Below are 8,449 nucleotides of genomic sequence, written 5' to 3' on the forward strand. Positions count from 1 at the left end.
CCTGCTTTGTTTTAATTAATGCTTGCACAATATATCTTTTCCCATCCTTTTACTTTCAACCTGTTATAACAGTAGTTATAGTTCAATTGAGTGTCTTATAGACAGCAAATAGTTGAGTTCTGTTTTAATAAGCTGTGTCAAATCAATTTTGGGTGACATAGGAACTCCCAAAAGAAATAAAATATGTATTAAATTGAATAAAAATGAAATTCAATGTATATCAATATTTGAAGAACATAGGTAACACACCAAAGACATACATTAAAAAAAGAAGAGCAAATCTCAAATGAATGATGTGATGTCCCCCATCAGGGGCAAAATAATAATAACAATAATAATAATAATAATAATAAAATAAATAAGTCCAAAGCAAGTAAAAGTAAGGACATAATAAATATAGAAGCAGAATACAACAAAAAGAAAAAGAAAAAGATAAAAATCCATGAAAGTCCCTCTAATCCATCATATTTATAGGCTAAATAAGAAACATCACATGAATATATATATAATATATATGAATATATAAATGAATATACAATATATAAATCAATATACAAATATATAAATTATATGAATGTATATATAAATCAATATACAAAAATATGAATATATAAATCAATATACAAAAATACGTTTATTCATATTCAATGCCCACCCATGATAAAATCCACCAAAAATTAAGAATGGAGGGATGTCTTCAAATTGATGAGGAGTGTCTATAAAATACCTACAATAACATTATATTTATAGGTAGACCAAGTCCTTTCCCCCAGATTTGGGAAGAGAAACAGGATGTTTCCTTTCATCATTCTTACACAACATAATACTAGAAGTTCTATTGAGGGCATTGAGGAAAGACAAGGGAATAAAATCTTGCAGATCAGAAGAAAAGAAATAAAATGGTGCCTATTTGCAAGTGACATATTTGTTCATGTAGAAAATTTTAAGACAGCATCTTAGAAATAATAAGAGTAAAGAGTAAAACTATAAAACTTGTAGAAAATACATATTATAAAAGAATTCTTAAATAATATAAAAAATATGATCTATAAAAAGAAAAATTAATAATTGTTCCTTGCCAAAATTTAAAATGTTAACTAGTAAAAGACACCGTTAGCAGTATGACAAGGCAAGTTACAAAGTCGAATATTATATTTGAAGAATATATATTTAACAAAGGAATAGAGTACAAATATATAAAGATGCCTCAAAACTCAACAGCTAAAAACTACAAAATTCCAACTGGAAAATTAGCAAAATACATAAAAAGGTATTGCACTGAAGAAGACAGACAGATGAGAAAAAAATAAAAATAAAAAACAAAAAAAAAACAGAGAAACCCACAGAATTAACAATGAGAAGAATAAAAATCAAAACCACCATGACTTATTGTTAAACACCTATTAAAATGACTAAAATTAAAAATAAATAAATAAATAAAAGGAGGAAAACCCCAGATGCTAGCAAGAATGTGGAGAAACTGAATCATTCAGACTTTGTTAGAGAGAAAGTAAAATAGTACAGCCACTCTGGAAAATCAATTATATTTCACATTAGCAATGAATTATCTGAAAATAATAACAAAGAATTTCACTTAAAGTAACATCAAAAATATTAAATGGTTAGAAGTAAATTTAACTAAAGAAGTTCAATATAAGTACACTGCAAAGCAATGTTGAGTGAAATTTAAGATCACCTAAATAAGTAGAGAAGTATGCTATTTTCATGAGTTAGAATATTTAATATTATTAAAATAATTCCTTCCTAATTCATCTGTATATTTAAGACATTGACATTTGAAATCCCAGCAGGTTTTTGTTTTTGTTTTTTTTTGTGGTAGAAATTCACAAGTTGATTTTAAAATCTAAATAGAAATGCAAAGAGCTTGAGCAACCAAAACAAAATTGAAGAAAAGATACAAAGTTATACCCTACATGATTTAAAACTAATTTTAAAGCTCCAGTAATTGCGATGTTGTAGTAATTTACAAGGATAAACATAAACCTAAATGAGAAAGTATGTAAATCCTAGAAATAAATCTTCATGTATACATCAGTTCGTCTTCAGTAAAAGTTCCACAGATTTAAGAGAAACAATAGTGTTTGCAACAAATGGCTCCTATAGAAATTGAAAGCTGTATGTTAAAACAAAACAAAACAAAACAAAAACTTAACCTTTCCTCAATTTAAAAAATAATTCAAAATGAATTATGGACTTAATTGTAAGTGCTAGAACTATAAAACTTAAAAAAATGATCCATTAGTTTGTCTCCCTCCTGGTTTGGTACAGGTTTCTTAGACATGGCAGAGAAATTACAAGGAGTAAAAATTGCTGAATTGAACTTCACCAAAATCAAAACAGAATTTAACTTTTTAAAGAACTATTAAGTAAATAACAATACAAGTTATAGACTGACATAAAATATTTGCAAAATATATGTCTGATAAAGAATTGTTTTCAGAATAAATTAAGAACCCTTAAAACTTGCAAAAATCCTGAATTAAAAATATGGGCAAATTATTTGAATAGGCACTTTATTAAAAATGTATGAAAAAGAAAAAAACACATAAAATTTTTAGCATTTTTTGTTTTCATATAAATACAACTTTAAAAGTTCAACAACTGTTACTACTACTCAGAAGGACTAAAGTCTAAAAGACTAAATATTGACAAGGTTATAAAGAAAAATTTAAATTTTTATACATTTCTGATGGAAAAAAATAAAACAGAACCATTATCTTCTAAAGCAGTTTGGCAGTTTTCAAAATGTTAAATAAAAAATTACTATATTATCTAACAATCCCATTCCTAGTCACACAAGACTTGTATATGAATGCTCGTAGCAGCATTATTTATAATCACAAAAAAGGGCAAAAGGCCATCCTAGCCTAACCCCCACCCCCCACAAGATCCTGTAAGTCAATTTTAATGTATAAAAATTCCTTTGGAAACTTCCTTTTTCTCTATATCCCCAAGATTTGTGTTGGCAATCATCCCTCCAAGCATATGGCCCATTGATACACATCTAAAGAGTCTCATGACTAAGGTTTGTTTGGAGGGTAGCATATGACCTTTTCCCAACAAGAGCTAGCTCCCTCAATGTCCCGGAAACCTTGCTTCCAAAATTCTTTAGAGACTTATTCTATCCCTAAGCTCCTCCCAACTTGAAAGAATATAATGGGCCACTGCTCATCATTCCAGGCCAGCTCTTCTGCCCAAAGGTCCTGTCCCTGAGCTTTAATAAAACCACCTTTTTGCACCAAAGACATCTCAAGAATTCTTTCTTGGCCATCAGCTTCCAACACTGGTATTTTTCCTACATAACGCTAAAGTGGTGAAAGGATAAACAGATGTGTTATATCCATACATTAAAATACTACTTAGCAGAAAAAGAGAACAAACTTCTGATACACACAACAACATTGATAAATCACACAAAAAGTCTCATTAGTGAGAGAAATTAGAAACAAAAGACTAATTTTTTTTATGATTCTGTTTATTTAAAGTTTTTACAAAACACAAAAACAAAAAACAAACAAACAAAAAACTATAGAAACCAGATCAGTTTTTTGGATTATTTTGTTTTTGTTTAGTTTGGTTTTTGTTGTTGTTGTTGCTGCTGCTGTTATTATTTCTTTGTGTTTTCCTTTGGGGGAGGAATAGGGGGGAAAATGATGGCAAAAAGGCATAATAAGGGCATTCTCTGGAATGATGGAGGTACAATAATATAGGATTATTATGTTTGCTTGATTGTGAAATGTGTAATTATCAGACTCTATACACTTAAAGTAGGTGAACATGATAGTGTGTACGATATACCTTAGCAAATTTTTGTTTTTAAAGAGAAACAAGTTAATAGTCAAAGATAAACAAGGAAAGAGTCAAAGATAAGGACATTTTCCTAAATTGGACAGTTTTTATATGATAATTACCACTTTAGAAGTGACAAGTTAGTGATAAATACATGTGGTTAGTCATAATAATTTTTGATATTTCATGTGTAGGTGGGAATAAAGGGCACAATTAAGCTATATATGTGTTAACATCAACAATTCACAGTAGAGAAGTTTATGTTTCACACAAGGAACCTTACAAAGGTAGAAGAATATTTACTATAACATTTTTCAGCCACCAATGGCTAATATTTACTGAGTAAAAGTCATTAGTTGGTCACTACATTAGATATTTTACATGTATTATTTAATCCATTATTAAGTCAGTCCTCTAATACTAGGCATATTAGTGTATTGACTCTCCCAAAATATTTTCAATTTAATTCTATATATTTTGGGGGCACTTGGGTGGCTCAGTCAGTTAAGTGTCTGATCCCAGGTAATGATCCCAGGGTCCTGGGATGGAGAAGCATATCAAGCTCTCTGCTCAGTAGGGAGACTTGCTTCTCCCTTTCCCTCTGCCTGCTGCTCCCCTTGCTTGTGCTCTCTCTCTCTCAGTCAAATAAATAAAATAATAAAAATAAATAGGTAAGTAATAATAATTCTACATATTTTGATTCAATTCAGGTTAATTTCCCCTGTATTTCTTTTTCTTTTTTGAAGATTTTATTTATTTATTTGACAGAGAGAGATCACAAGTAGGCACGGAAACAGGCAGAGAGAGAGGGGGAAGCAGGCTTCCCACTAAGCAGAGAGCCAAATGCGGGGCTCAGTCCCAGGACCCTGGGATCATGACCTGAGCCAAAGGCTGAGGCTTTAACCCACTGAGCCACCCAGGCACCCCAATTTCCCCTGTTTTTCTTAAGCACAAGTAACTTCCAAAAAAATGATATAGCTCTTGAGCTCTGGAGGAAAAAGTGATACACAGGAATTGAGGAGTATGAAACTCCTCATAAACATAAACATATGACAACAGAAACATAAACATATAACAAAGTATGTTATAAAACTAAGCTCCACAAAAATTTTCACAGGCCACCCTATAAGCCTATGTAGAATACATTAATACATTAAAAAAAGAGAGATTGATTTTATTTTATAAATTGAATCCCAGGGTAAGGAGAATAATTTGTGAAAAACTTTTTGGGGGCCTAAGAAAACACACAGGAATGTATAGCTTGAATGTGTTTCTTTTTTTCTTTTTTTTTTTTTTAAGATTTCATTTATTTTTTTGACACAGAGAGAGAGAGGGATCACAAGCAGGCAGAGAGGCAGGCGGGGTTGAGGGGGAAGCAGGCTTCCCGATGTGGGGCTCAGTCCCAGGACCGTGGGATCATGACCTGAGCCAAAGGCAGAGGCTTAACCCACTGAGCCACCCAGGTGCCCCTTGAATGTGTTTCATATCAGTGTATTCGTTTCATGCTTTCTGTATACTTTGTAGTGAATTTTTCATGTTCAAATTGTCCTCTAGTTAAAAGGCAATAATAACCACACTGCTCTATTAGTATCATTCCTTCACCCCTCCATTTACCCATGCACATATCCATCCACCTGTCCAACCATCTGTCCATCCATCCATCCATTCATCCATCCATTCAACTAGCACAAGATTCTCCCAACACTAAGTTTTATAAATTCTCTCAAAGTATAAAATCCAAAACTATACTCAGATGAACTTAAATCTGGAACGTTCACTCCAGTGTTTGTAAATCACTGCCCCTCCACCACCATGAAGAATCTCTAAATTTAATTTTGTGGGGGTTGGGGAGATCTCTACACTCTAATATATATATTTTTTTAATTTAAGCTTTTCATTCTAATGAAAACCGCAGTTAATTTAAGTATATTCTATGTTGTCTGGCTTACTATTGTATTAATAAGCTATTTGTGTGTAATAAAGAAATTAGACATTCAAATTAAAGACATTCAAAATTAAACGTATTTCTCACGTCTGGGTCAGTTACGGCAGCTTTGTTCCACTTGTGTTCATTATAGGTCCTTGGTTGAAAAGGCATCTGCTGATGAATATAATGCAGAAGCATAAGAGTGCATGTCCAATATTAAAAGTCTCTTTTGAAATTCTGCTTAGTTCATCTTTGGTAACATCCTTCTGTCCAAAGTTAGTTAGACAGCGACGCTCAAACCCAAGGGTAACGGAGGTGCACTCAGCCTCTGTGGAAGTGACTGAGATTTAAAAAAGCATAGGACATGATGTGGGAATAATTACTAATGACAATTAGTAGTCAATAACAGCATGATGATTGTGATGCAAACATTTTTATTTGTTTTGGTAAATGATTGTGTTCCAGCAAACTGACCACCAGAGGATAACAAGATTGCAGTATAAAAGGTTTTGTAGATTGAATGGATAGTAGTAGTATGATTCATGAGTCATCAGACAGCATTTTCTACTTAAGCTTGTCAGACATAGAGGGATCTGTTCCAAAGAGGTGAATTCAATATTACCAGTCTACAATGATCCCATTTTTGTAATTACCTACTCACAACAATCAATACTGCACAATTGATTCATAATAAATGAGTGATGAAAAAAATTCTTTTTTCAGAATTCTACAATAATTAGAATGAGTAGCTGTTTAATAAAGATATGAACATTAGGTTGGCAAACTGTCGAGTAGGACACAATAGCAGTAATGGGTTACCTAAGAAAATCTCACTAGCATTTTCATTCTAGCACTCTAGACCAATAATGTTTGTAGTAACCAGAGTCCACTTAACCTATAGACAAATTGTTGAAGTTATCAGTGCATTTTGTGCATATTCACTTAAATATGGTTCTTTGCATTAATATTGTCTAAATCAAAATTCATAAACAGATAAACATGAAGCCAGACCTAAGTCTTTCTCTTAAACACAGCACTGATGATTTAGTTTAAATATCATATTATCACAAGTTATATTCATCAGGCAAAGTTTCATCAGTGTAAATTCTCAGTTGTTTCACTAGTGCATCCATAGTTTGCCTTTTCAGCTTCTTCACTTTCTTCATCATTTTCCCAGCCTCTGTTCTCTAACTGCCCAGTCCCTGAAGCCACATTTTTTTTTTTTTAGGTTTTACTTATATGTCAGCACTCCTAGTTTATGTATTGATTTCTGTATCAGTTATATATTGTTGTGATAATGCTACAAAATTAACCAACTGCAAATAAAATGACATAAAAAATATACATTACTCAGGTCATGATTCTACAAATCCATGTCTTTGCTGAGAGTTATTTCTGATTTGATCTAGGTTTACTCTCATTTGAGAGTTGGCTACTGGCTAGAGCTCAGCCATTTTTAGGTCAAATGTCTTCCAACTGGAACAACTTCATTTAGCTCCATGTTTCTCTGTATCTATCTAACAGGGTAAAGTATGAGGTATGCCTCTTTTCAAAAGGCAGAGATGTAAGAACAATTAAATGGACATTCATGAGTCATGTTAAGGCTTATATTAGAACTGTCACACTGCCGCTTTTGTGATTCATGAAGTCTTTCTCAGTTTCTATTTAATCTGTTTTGTTTTTAAAATGCTATGTGTTCTATAAGCAAAATGAGCCTAATGTTCAAAAAAAAAATCACATAATTTTAAAACTGTTAACACAAATCATTCAATTAATTGTTAATTGACCTGGAGGGACTTATTATTATTTATTTTTAACCTTAAATGGAGTTCCTTTGCCTTTTCATTGGAGATTGTTTTAAGAATACACAGGAGATTAAGGCAGCAAGTATGGGTTCAAACTGTGTGTTTATAACACTGTTCAAGGTACAATAGATCTAATGGATTAATAGGAAATCTAATTAAGAGGAGGAAAGTATAGTGGTTGACAGCATGGCTATAGGATTTAGTCAGCATGACCATAATCTCTTAGCTCTGTGACCAAGTCTGAAGTTACATGACTTCAGTTTTGTCATGAATAAGATGGATAGGAATAAAAATGGTACTTAGTCAAATGGTTCTTGGAAGAATTAAATGAACACACACAGACACACACAAACACACACAGAAACACTCTCTGCTTATAGCACTGCTTTGCACATCTTAGACACTATGTAAATTTAAGCTACGCCCATTACCATGACAAATACTCGTTGTTAAGATGACTTGGCATTTCATTGTCTCTGCTTCTACTATTATTAATGATTGGTAGCACATCTCTCTGAGTTTCTTCCTGTAAAATCATTGTGAGAGAATCTGTTAGAATCTAGGTTTGTCAGAGTAATTGCACAGCTCGCCAGACTTCACTAACCATCCCAAGTGGAAGACCTGGGACTCATTAGTTGTAAGAGAAGAGTAGCATGTTGCAAATCATGAAGGTATGTGTGAAACATGCAAGTCTGCTTCTCTCATAATGCAACAAATTATTCTTCCTTTAGCCAATAATATATCTTTTTCCAAATATGTATTTTTATTAATGAAAAGATGTGACAATGCTTATTCGTTTTTTTTTGCACATATGTGAGTGTTTTCCCAGCCTAACTATGAAACTGGGAGTGTTTGGGGTTAATAGATTCTGAAAATATCTGAAATTACCTTTTCATATAAATTATCC

This window comes from Lontra canadensis, unplaced genomic scaffold (genome assembly GCF_010015895.1).
Source record: "Lontra canadensis isolate GAN:19392208 unplaced genomic scaffold, GSC_riverotter_1.0 scaffold1, whole genome shotgun sequence".
NCBI classification, from domain to species: Eukaryota; Metazoa; Chordata; class Mammalia; order Carnivora; family Mustelidae; genus Lontra; species Lontra canadensis.